This window comes from Pleurodeles waltl, chromosome 5 (assembly GCF_031143425.1).
Source record: "Pleurodeles waltl isolate 20211129_DDA chromosome 5, aPleWal1.hap1.20221129, whole genome shotgun sequence".
Classification (NCBI taxonomy): domain Eukaryota; kingdom Metazoa; phylum Chordata; class Amphibia; order Caudata; family Salamandridae; genus Pleurodeles; species Pleurodeles waltl.
Window position 1 is genome coordinate 68,875,416 of NC_090444.1, and position 13,275 is coordinate 68,888,690.

The window sequence follows — 13,275 nt, forward strand, 5'->3', positions numbered from 1 at the left end:
AAAACTGCAAAGCACTGATTTCCTTACTGTGTTTTTGGGAAGTGGTGTTATCGGACCACACTTTATTGCCTAGCTTAACCCAGAGTTCAACCATATTTAGAGATGCTGGTTTTGCCAAGGTTTTTTCTTCCCTGTGCAAATGGAAAGAGGTGGTCCCTATCCATCCTTGGTATAACATGCGTCTCTTCTTTCTTGAGTCAGGGGCCCCTTAGCAAAACACATACTCCAGGAGTACTGCTCCCTTGCCACATCTGGGGCGCCCCAGTGTAGCCACCTGTATTTCCATTGCTTGGCACTCACACACTAGGAGGGGTGGTCTGCCTGAACAGACCATCCTTCAAATAAAGCCTGTTAAACCTGTAGCTTAGAAATGGGCCTGAGCGATGTAACGCCACGCAAGTTGACGCCAAACCTTTTGTGTTGTCTTTCAACTCTGTTTAAAGTTTTTCACATTCGTTATCGGGGAGGGGGACAACTGGTACATTTGTTTTTAATTTCTGAAAGTATGAAATGCCGTCATGATGGGCACTGAATGGGAGGAGAAACATGTTGGGATACAATCAATAAAAGAAATCTAATATAAGACAAATCTTTGTGGGGTGTAATATTCATGTATATTTAACTCATATAGCAAATTTTACTTCGCATGTATGTCATTTGTGGCTGGTGTTGACATGGTTGACAACTGACTGGACAGCAGGCATCAGTGCTGGTAGGGTTGGCACATGACTGGACAGCTGTAGCTACTGCAGGCTTATTCGACATCGGATTGGACAGCAGTGATAAGCGCAGAAATGATTAACCCTCTCATTGGTTTCTTCATAATCGCCTAGTCCTTTGTAGTTCAAAGGTTGAGTTCTTTTCAGTGCCACATCTATTTTGGGGTTGGTAGCGTCACCCAATAGCACAATTCTGTGCTTCAGTTCGATCTGCCTTTGATTTATGGATTTATCAGGGACTTTTTATAGTGCCACTCTGCGGAATTCAAAGCTCTTTTGTTGTGGAAAGATGATCATCAAGGAGGACATCTATACCCTTCTTTTTGGGAGGACTGGAGATGGAAGGGTAGGCAGAGATAGGATGGTGGGTTAGTGGAGGTTCATCTGAGAAAGGATTCCAGCTTCTTATTCTGATTGACACTTTGAGAATCTCGCCACGTTGGATCCGGTAATTCTTGCTATCCGCCCCAGCCTCCATCACACTTCCATCCCACCTCAAGAGGTGGCAACACTTAGACGCCACCCCAGTGCACTGACTGCAGTTACTCCTTTCCCATGCTCTTCGCAGATCTGTAATGACCGATTTCAGTTACTTTTACTGAAAACTTTCTTCTTTAAAATTCTTGGCAGGGTGCAGGAGTGTTTCCAGCAAGACTAAAGGCTTCAAAAGTGGTGCAAACATTTGTCGCTTACAGACCTGCACAACATCTGCCTAGGTACGCAAGCACGATTATTTCTTCTGCAAATGCTCTCTGGTACACCCTAAAAAATAAGGGAGCCAGAAGCCAAATGTTAAGTTGCCGTGCACAGAAAGCGAAGTGTCCTGATCATGTGGTTGCTCCCTGTAATGATTCAGACTTCCCTAGTTAAGTAAGGAGAAATCAAGGGACAGATCAAAGATGCACAACATAGCAAGAGTAGCACTTCGATGTCCATGCGCTCCCTCTCATGTTGTCTGTTAAAGACACCAGACTCCAGCATTGCCTTCCTTCTCAGACCCATTCCCATCTCTCTGCTGCCTTTCCCAGCCAAAGTCATTGACAAGACCATCAACACTCAGCTCTGTAAGCACACAGAGTACAACATCCTGAACACCTCCCAGACAGGCTTCAGGAGCAATCACAGCACGGAGACCGTCCCCTCCTCGCCGCCACAGATGACTCAACAGCGGTGATACATCAGTCCTCATCCTACTGGACCTATCGGCCACGTTCAACACGGTCCCACACATCACCCTCTGCTCCAGGCCCCATGCAGCCAGCATCTGCGGAAGGGCCCTACAATGGATACGCTCCTTCCTGTCTGGCAGAACACAGTCAGACTCCCGCCTTACCTGTCAGAACCTACGGAGATCAGCTGCGGAGTTCCACAGAGCTCATTCTTGAGCCCCGCACTCTTCAGCATCTACCTGGCCCGCTCGTATCCATTGTCTGGGACCACAGGCTGAACATCCTCTCCTACGCTGATGATACCCGGCTGATCATCTCACTGACCAATAACCCCACTACTGCCAAGAAGAACTTCCACAACGGGATGGAAGCCATTTTGCCTGGATTAAGGATGGCTGCTTAAAGGTAAATTGACAAGACTGCGATCCTCATCCTGGGACCCTCCACATCAGCCTGGAATGACTTCTGGGGGCCATAAACCCTCAGCAGCCCCGACACCTACAGACCAAGCACGCAACCTCTGCTTCATCATGGACTCATCGCTCACCATGACCCGCCAAGTCATCTCGGTTGCATCCTCCTTCTTTCACACACTCCGACTCCTCTGGAAGATCTACAAATGAACCCCAAAGAACTGCCGCAAAACCGTAACCCATGTCCTGGTTACCAGCAGACTCGACTATAGCAACACCCTCTAAGCTGGTGCCACCCAGAAGAACTTGAAGAAACTACAGCACATTCAAAGCGCCTCTGCCAGACTAATCGTGGACATTTCCCACCGCAGACATATCTCCAATCACCTCAGAGACCTCTACTGGCTTCCCATCGAGAAAAGAATTAACTTCAAGCTCCTCGTCCACTCTTACCAGGTCATCCACGACCTAGGACCCGCCTACCTCAACCACCACATCACCTTCTACTCCCCCTCCAGACCTCTCCACTCATCAAGCACTAGCCACCGTACCCCGCATATGGAAGACCTCGGCTGGTGGAAGGTCCTTCACCTACCTTGTGGCAAAGAGCTGGAACACACTGCCCCTGCACCTCAGTCACCATCGCTACCTCAATTCAGGTAGGACCTTAAAACCTGGCTCTTCAATTGAAGCTCAGAGGACAAATCCCCTTAGCGCCTTGAGACCCTTACTGGTGAGTCGTTAAGGTTTATAAACCCTGATTTGATTGCCAAGTCTGGAGCCAATGCATCTGAATTCCCCCTCCTTTACTGAATTTGCACCAAGTTTCACCCTTCAGAGAGGCTATGCAGCACATTTTTAAGCTCATTCCAACTCCCTCCAGCGTGCCTTCGAACCCCATGGACTTGTTGGCGGTCTCCACTTAAACTTCTGCTGGTGGATAGTTGCAGAGCTCAACAATCAACCAACTTACCAAATTAAGTGAATGTCCAACTCGTTGCTCATTTTGCAATGAAGAAAGTACTTTAGTCACTGTTGCTATCATACCACACACTGCAGTAATCCTCAACAAGTCAGTGTCTCTATGTGCTACTTGGCAGGACCTGCACCCACTCCACTGCCTCCTGCCATCTCCCTAGGGACACTTCAGGAGAAGTGTGAATAAGGGTTAGGTGATGTATCAGTCATGCCCAAATGCATGTGCACTCAATCTAATTTCTTTGCAGTCTTTTTTAAATTATTTTTTAAATCTTGTTATTAGGAACATAAAACACAATAAGTGTAGTACAGTTTGTAATGTCATCACATATCTGCCCCCCACCCCTGTCACACCAAGAGCTTGTGCCAGAGCCACTGTTCATTATTTAGCATCTTGTACATTACCCATTCATCCATCATCACAAATATTGTCCCTGTTTGCATTCCAACCCACCAGGACTTCCCCATTTCCGTGAGCAGCCTCTACTTTCATAAACCACCCTTTCTGCTAACATTCACCAGTCTAAATCACGTTTCTAGACATCCATGTCTGGTTGCTAAGTGGAGCCTCAGGCTTTAGCAATGCTCTTTTTGGCCACCACCAGGCCCGTCGTCCTCTAGTCTAGTGGCCCTCGTGGCATCTGTTTCTCTCCAACATTTCTTAGCTGACGATTCTGTACCCGCTCCCCCAGTCGCTCTTAAACAATCAACTACTGCAACCCAATAGGTGTGTATACATGGGCATTCCCAAAGGATGTGGATGAATGTGCCTGTCTGTCCACAGCCCCTTAAACACTGATCAGCCCCCGATCGCCCCATTCAAACCATAGCGGTTCTTGCATAATACGAACAGTGTAGGATCCACAGTTAAATCACGTGAAAGCCTGATTGGATATATCTTCCTAGGAATGCAATGACCTCCTCCCATTCACCAGATATCCCAACATCACTCTACCGCTTGCCTTTTAACTGTTGCGTAACATCAGGTGTATTGTTGACCAGCTTTTTATGAAATCACCTTCTGGGGCAAGTAAGAAGTCTGTCCTCTAAAGTCCAGCGGGTAACTCTGCCCTCAGTGCGTGTTGTATATGCAATAGACCTCAGTTGGTTGCATTTGGTATTCCTTTTGCAACTCGGGCCATGTAATAATCCCCTGGAGATTCCTATCATGTCCCATTTGTTAAATCCCGCCTGATATTGCAGGGAGTATAGAACTATGGGCTCCCAAAATGGTGTCATTTGGGTAATAGTGTTTTTCTACCCTAGGAATGTCTCTTTCCTCCAGATCTGTATTACCTGTTGTGTAGGGTCGGGTCATTCAGTTTGCACCTTATCACAGTATAAAGCTCTCAGATAACTCTGTCACCCCATCACTGCCCTGTCCATTCGGGCTGCCGGCTCAGACACTGGGAGAAATGCCCAGCCATTGATGACCGTGAGTTGGGCTGCCCAATAATATTTTTTGATGTTGGGCACTGCTATCCCACCATCGAACCATCCTCTAATAAGTTTGGACAGGGTTGTATGTGGTGGTGCCCCATCCATTGTATCTTACACACCTCCGCTTCAATTGCCTTAATGTAGGAGCTCAGCACCTCATAGGGAGTATTTTGCAGGGGGTGGGGGGGGTAATTGACACTATAGCCAGAATATCTACTGAAAATGGTGAGGATTTGCATGAGCCCAGCCAAGGCCATCATCAGGTCTGTTACATATGAGAGGATGTCATTAGCATATAGGGATATTTTATCTTCCCACATTCCCTCCCATATCATGCCCCGCACTAGCAGGTCCTGCCGAATCCAGGCCGCCAGGGGTTCAAGGGCCAGGGAGAAAATCAAGGGTGAAAGTGGACAGCCTTGCTGGGTGGCTATAGATAAATGAAACGCCCTGGAGCACATCCCATTTACTTTGACCTGTTCCAGGGGTTTCGCGTACCCATTGCAGGAAATTGGGACCGAAACAGATTCTCTCCAGCACTGCAAATATATAGTGCTATTTTAGCATCTCAAATGCCATCTTGGCATCTACTGTTTGCACCAGCGCTGGGATGTTCAAATTCGGGCATAAAACCCGACTGATATGGATGGACTAACGCACGAGTCACCTTAATCAGTTGTCGCATTAGTAATTTTGCCAATATTTTAACCTCCACACTCATTAGAGATATTGGCCTATAAGCGACACAATTTTCAGGTGGTTTCCCAGCCTTGTGTATAACCACAATTGTGGCCAACCGTTAGTCCCTCGGCAACTCTCCTATTGCCTTGCTTTTGTGATACATAGTAAGTGCAGGCCCAGTGAGCAGCCCATGAGTTTATACACTTCCACAGGAATGTCATTGGGTTCCATGGCTTTGCTTAATTGCAGCTCTCATAGCCACCTCAATCTCCTCTTTGGTAATGTCACCCTCCATGAACAGCCTGTCTTCCTGTGATGGACAGGGCAAGTGGATGTCATGAAGGAACACCTCCGCCTTCGTTGTAGTGACCCAAGGGGGAGTAAAGGCAGGAACAGTAAGCTGAGAAGGAGTAGTAAACTGAGAAAGTTTCAGCTATTTGCTCACTACTCTTACAGTCTTGCCCCCTTCTGTCTTTATCTCAAGCACCCATTGCGTGGTCTGTTCACATTTCTCAAGCCAGGCTAAGAGCTTACCAGCTTTATTTCCAATGTCATATAGTCGATACAGGGAGGCATGATGGAGGGCCCTAGGTGGCTAGGGATATTCTTTGTGTTTTAGCGCCAGCGCATGGCCATCTTTGGGCATATTCAGCGTCCGCAGTAGACGCTCCCTCATTACCACTTCTCATTCAAGATCATCTAATGTACTGCGTTTATCCCTTCTGTGTCTCACTATGAGAGAAATAGCCTGACCCCCTTATAATTGTTTTGTAGGCTTCTCAATGTTTGGGTCGATTGGACAAAGGGCAAATTTTCTGTGAAGTAATGATTTGTACTGTCTATCAGCCCCTTTCTTATTACTGGTTGTTTCAAACACCAAATAATTTTGGGTGGGATTCCCCCTCCCCTCCTCTTTTTAAATTATTTTTTTTTTCTTTTTTTTTTTTTTAATATATTTTTGCTCAAAGAATATTTTGCCCAAACTGGTGAGTGATCAGAGATACAAGCCAGATAACGAACGTCTGAGTAGAACTGATGTCTTTTCAGTCTTACCCCTTTGCGGGAAGTGTACCTTCTCCCAGGATCATTTCAGGACTACCGAGTATTTCAGTGACATGCCTGCACACTTGGAAAAGCAGCGGCACACTAGTAGTCATCAGTGGAGTTTCTTCAGGTGCAGCACCTCGTTTGGTAGCACTTTCTCAGATTTCACTTCGCAGTCACCTAAAAATTGGCAATCTTGAGATAACATAGTTCCAGCTGGACTGTGAATAGTTGCAGATCAACAGGGGTCTTTGTGATCGGAGGTTGTGGCCCAGGCCATGCCTGACTAGACAGCAGGAATAGCCTCCGGCAGGGCCTGCTGCACTTTGGTAGATGTAGCCTCGCTCAGGCCTTTCTGCAATTCAGAATATACATCCTCGCACTGCCTCTTCAGGCACATGTGATTATAGCCCTACAGGCTTTGACAGTCTCATTGTCACAGTTGCGGTTCCTGTCTGAAACCAAAGGGACAGTTGGGGTGGCACCTCTGACACTAGGTTCCTCCTGATTGCTATTCTCTCCAAATCTGCTTCTTCTGAGTCACTCGGAGCCACCAGGATATGCTGGACTCTACTACTTCTTGGACAGTCTCTCCTTCAGGTTTAGCAAGCGCTTTTCCTCTATTAGCATGCTTCAAGATGGTTCAGGAGGAGAACACAACTTCTACAGCAAGAGATCCACCCTTTAGGTGACATCCCCTTATCTGTGGGAGACTGGGGGACAGCCGCACTCTGAGTACTTGACTGAGCACTCTCTTCATAGGTCCTAGAGGACTTGAAACTGGGAAAGATGGGTAGTTTGGATCCCACTTTCATAAACAACTGGCAAACAGACGTGGATCCACTGTCTCAAACTGTAGAATCAGTTTGGATGGTTCTATTTTCAAGTGTCCTTTCCAGGCTGTTCTCCAGACGCATCCTTTGTGTAGAGTAATGCTATTGACAGCAGGGCCGTTTCCATTCAAGCACCCATGGCAAAGGAGGAAAGAGGTGTGAGGTTTCTGCACCTAGCTGTCACCAGCCTGGCGGAAGAAGCAATTGGAGAAATACAGAAGGGTTGATCTCATCAAAAGTTGTCCTGCATTTCACAACAGAGCCTAGAGGCTCAACCTCTTACCACTACTGTCCACCAAATGGCAGTGTTCAGGAAGACTAATCAACAACTTCTTGTTAGCCAGAAGGTCTCATAGAATATCTAAAGGGGCCTTGTGTCCATCCACCTCACTTCATTGACTAAGTCCCGTCCCCCAGCTAAAGGAATGTGATATTGTTTGTGATCTATACACTTCTACTCTTTGGGAGCACTTATGTAAATATCTGTAAGGCCAGACACCATCTTGAGCACGCCAAGATTCAACTTCTCTATTTTTGCAGAATCATTGGCATGTGTGCCTTTGAGGCAGATGTCTGTCCTTATCTTTCCAGGAACCTGTGGAAGTCAAGTCATTTAGACAGTGACTATGATAAAGTACTTGATGTTCAGACAATGATCTCAATAAGACACCTTTTGTGACATCAGTCTGGAACTAGTGCCTCGTTATCTCTATTTCAAGGTCAGACAATAACATAAACAATGTGGTTCGAATTGACATTGTTTTACCATACTTGTTTGTAAGAATGCATCCAAGGCCAGCATCTTGATGCACATAGGTAATGTCAGACACCCCTAAGGTTCCGCCAGAAATTCCTTTCTCAGATAAGATATCCAATCAACAGCTTGGGAGGGAAGGTTCTTTGCCCCAGATTATCGTGCAAGTAACTGCTAAAGATCTTCAGACTGCTGTGATGCTACTGCATCTAGTTCTGCACTGAAAGCTAATACCATGCTAAGTCGGAGAGGAGAGATGCTACAGCTGATGTGTGGGTTCCTCTTGAGGGAACACTGGCTCCTGACTGCTGGTAAGTACAGCGTTGTGCTTTTAACAGGTATGCAGTGGGTTGATTCTTACCCAAAAGACTCAAGATGAAAGTTCTATTGCTCCTTCTCTCCTTGTGTAGCACATAGAAATAGGGTTTAGGGTGTCAGGTTGTTAGATGACATTTTAACCATGGTAGAAATGTTCATTTGATTCTTCTTATTTGCATAATTTTATTCTGTGTAGTTATTGTAGATGTGTTAAGCAACAGGATGAGACAGTGGAAATAAACACTTTTAGTGTCCATTTTATAGCAAATTTTATGTGTGAGATATTGTAAAGAGCATAATTGAGCTCCTCAAGTACCCACTGCATCCCTGAACTCCTTTTTAGGGGGTTTGTTAGTAACTCAAAAGAATTGATACCACTTCAGCTATGCATTGGGTGGGAACTTGCGAGTTTACAATAACCGATCTTTCACATTCAAGCGCTAGGGCATTGAACAAAGTTCACTCATGTAAAAAAACAAAACAAAAAAAAAACTTGTAGAGCTAAGCCAGTGTCTTAGTTTACACAACATGGTGCCCATATGTTGCCATCACAGATACTTTGAGACCCTTCAGTAGTGTCTTTTAATATTCACACACAAGTGACCTATCATTACCCCATTACGGGCACACCTATAGAAATAATGGTTACTTTCTACTGGGGATAAGGAAGCACCTACTGCCGTAAGACTTTACTTTCAAAAGGTTATTCCCCATCTGTGGGCTTTCTATGTTCTTTGAATCCAGTGTGAATCCATTTGGTTAGAGTGAATGGGCTACTTAAAGGCTTCATCCTTAATACAGGAACTATGCGGTGGGATAAACACTCTATTGCACATCGTACCCTTACACAATCAACCTCAAGCACAATCTCAATACCCTTCAAAGTGTGGTATAAAAACAGTATTAGATCGGGTACAATATCCAGGCATAATAGCACCTTTTCCTTCTTCAATGCACATGAATCCACCCCGCCCCATCCCCCCATAAAGATGGATCCTACAGGATAGTTTTAGACTTCAGAAATTTAAACTTGCATATGTGTTGCAAAATGCACATAGCGTGGGTTTAGTTACGATCCTGTGCCTAAAAGCTAGAAATCAACCTTGGACATCTTTAATGGGGTTTTTAGTCAAGACCTAGAGCCTGAAAGCTAGGATCTAACCACCTTTGTTTTCAACGGGGTGCAGTTCTCATTTCCACACTTGCTTTTGGTTCATAAGACTAGTCCTGGCTTATTCTCAGCACGCATCATATCTTACAGCCAGGTCTAGAGGTATTATTATACATAGATGATATCTGTCTCACTGATGACAATTTAGAAGTACACCTAACTAGGATGGACAGAATTGTAACCATATGAACATCCCATGGTTGCCAGAATAATTTAGGAAATCAAAGATTGCCTACCTTATGATGCTCTTCCTCAGGTAGAAGTTATCTAGTGAGGGCAAAGATCTGCATTGTGATTTCCTTCTGAATGTGCTACCTTGCAGTCTTCTGATATATTGAAGATACATTCCCTGATTCCTTAACTTTTGGTGAACTTACTTGCCTTACTATGCTGAGCAAGTGAAGCCCTTGTGTAACTTGATTTCTCCCACGTTTTTAGCAGAACAGTAGACAAACAAACATTCTGATAAATTGCGTGCTCTGCAAGCACACATGCTAGAGACAAAATATTCACAAACGGTTGACCACAAGACCAACCTCATGCTCAGTCATACCAAGCCAATCCGGTTCTACCTATGTGACCCTCAAGGAAGGACAGACCGTTTCTATAGCATACAAGTCCCACTTGTATTCCCCAGCTCAAGCACGTTTTGCTTCCACTGAAAAAACATTTTCAGCTGTGCAAACCACTATTTTGAGGGAGTGCCCTTTGGCGCAGGGAAATCTTATAATTGTGGTTCTGCCAATACCGGCAGGAGAGTCAGCCACTAAGGCAAGTATTCCAAATGCTAGAGTCCTACACCTAAGATGAGTACAGTGGGCTTCTTACATGAGTGCAACGGATGCAATGTTTCAGTTTGATCCCACTCTTTATACACAAGCTTTTCTCCAATATGAACAGAATGTTACTCCAACTACAAAAGCTTCTCCTATTGAGTTTTTTCGGAGTGTATTCTGTACGAATGGCTCTGCTCAGCCAGTGGTAAGAACAAGATATAAGTACTCTGCAGCCAGCACTGCGGTGCAAAGTGTAGTAAAATATGGGGAATCCATCCGTAGTGCACCCCATACTAAAATCTTAGTCGACAGCACTGCACAACGTGCAGTATCTCATGCCCTGGTACTTGCATTACAGAAGGCTGATCTGTCATTTCCCACACTAATAGTGTCCGATTTATCTGTCTATGTGCAAGGGCACAATGTTGACTTGAAACATTGGCACCTGAATAGATTCAGGGTTTCAAAAGAGAAACATATTAAGAATCCACAGCTGGGTGGAAAGAAGGTTGCTGCCATACTATCAGAAACCGTAGCAATGCAACAACAATGGTACTGGTGGCATTATTTGTATAAATAACCTAAACATTATTATTAGACAGTGCAACATTTGTCAACATTTCTGACCTACTTTAAGAATACCCATGCCGGCTCCTCTCAAAGTCTCCATTATCCCATTCAGGGTCATTTATTTGGAGCCTATCAGGCTATTAAATTCTGTTGACCAGTAAAAGTACATATTGGTGGCAATCGATTCATGGATGTGGCCACAGAGATATGCTAGTGCTCAAAAAGTTGTATAGGAACTTTTTGTGTCCAGTAGCAATGGGAGAGCAGTACATTAATTTTGTTCAGATAATGGTTTTGCGTTCGCCTCCATGGCTTACAGGGATGCTGTCTGCTCTGGGAGCAGTTCAGAAATTCATTTCTAGCTGAGTCAGACAGATTAGTTGAGTAGGTTAACATGATTAAACAAGCCTTGACTGCTAGGGTACTAAGTTCAAGTCTTAATGGGTACCGCAGTCTGTAAGGAGTACAAACTGCTTTGGGTTATTTGCCTAAACAAATATTGAGAGGTCATTCTTCGTACAAAGTTCTCTTTGGAGTGTCTGTGCACGTACCTGGCCTAGATAATCCTGAGAAGGTGATGGGCGAAAATAAGTTTGACCTGGAAAAACATTTGAATGTCTTTCACAGTATCCAAAAGGTCAGAGACAAGCTGCCTAACGTGAACCATTATGAAGCCACCACCATCAAAGACAAGGTTGTAACAACTGCTGACAGGTGGGTCCCTAAGTAGGGGATCTAATTATGAAAAGACCCTTGGGGTAAAAGCCAAATAAATTGTCCTCCTGCCTCCTTTGTCTGGTTCAAAGAGAAACTGACTGTGTCCATTAGCCACTTGAAGAAGCACTATGTGGCCAATTGCCTACAGCAGGCCATCACTGAGACCAAGGAGACTTCAGAGTAGAACTTCTCAGCCTCTCCCTACTTTGAATGAACTAGCCCTACAAGAGAGCAGTAACATTACTAGCTTAAGTACTCAGCTGGGGATATCTGAGAATACTGTATCTCCAACGTTACGCACCAATGGATTACACAGATGAATCTGATCCTGCCATTGCTAGAGTTGCAACTGTTCATTGTAATGCCATGGTTTATTTTGAACCACCACCTGATTTAACATTGATTGAGATCATGCCTTTTCATGAAACGATGATTTATGAGAATGACTGAATTTTTGCACAGAGGGCTTTTTTTTTTTATCACACTCCAAAGTAACTTTATGACACAGATTTCTTCTTGCTTATCATTGGTTGTGTGACAGGTCATTGATACTGTCTTGGTCCTATCTTTGGATCTCTACAGGAGTGTTCATTTTCTTCATGAAGCTAACAACTATCATTGTCGTTATCCTGCTACTGAATGGATATTTCGTCCCTGAAAAAACTGTTCCACATCCTGTGGTTCAGAAACCTAAACCACATCTTTCATCCCACAGAGATTGAAGAGATCTGTGCACTGCAAACATCACAGCTTATCCTGTGCTCAAGGGTATGGCTTGGGTAAAGTTTCCTTGTAGAATCATGAGACCGACTGAGACATTGCAATTACCATGTGTGTTGAAAGTTTCAGTGTGTTGTTATTTCTGGTTCTATTTCAGATGACTGGGACACAGAATGTAAAGTGAAAGATGTCTGATTTACAGGCATATGCCACTTTGAGCAATGAAGATCCTTATTTGAATGTATAGATCTACAAAAAATATATATTTTCTTGATTTAGGCACATTATTGCATGCATAAAACTAGGTATCCTAGACAAGTATACAATTACACGCTTTGTTCTTCCACATCGCAATGCCATGATTGTAAAAATAGGGGCTACCTATGTCATGCTATTCACAGGATGAAATGAAATTGTGGTGGGTTGAAGAAGAGGGTCACTGGGTATTGCGGTATGGATTATGGAGGTTCCAGCTTGTGGAGGACATACTGCATGACTTATGTGCATTGCATGGGCTTTGCCAATGTTCCCTGTGAATTATGGCTACCATATAACCATGATGTTACTCTCATTTTGCATCTACAACGGAACATTCACAAGGAGTGAGAGTGTAAATCGTAAGTTACGATTAGTAAAACAATCATGACTGACGTGTCTTAGTGCACATGCGGCACTAGTCCTTACGGAAGTTGTATTGGCCCAGTGTGCACTTAGTTGAAACTGCTGAAACATGTTGGCCATAACTTAGGATGCACAAGATCACTAATGTCTCAACACCATCCACTACTGATTTTAACCTCGGCCCAAGACTTCAATTAGTAAAATGTACCTGAAGTGGTAGGCAACCTTGAGGCAATTTGAAATCACTTATTTGCACTTTCCAAACACAATCCCGCTCCGCTGTCACTCAGACATTGTAGCACATCCAGATGCATCCAGCATCTCCGGTGGGAACCCTATGATGAAGCATGC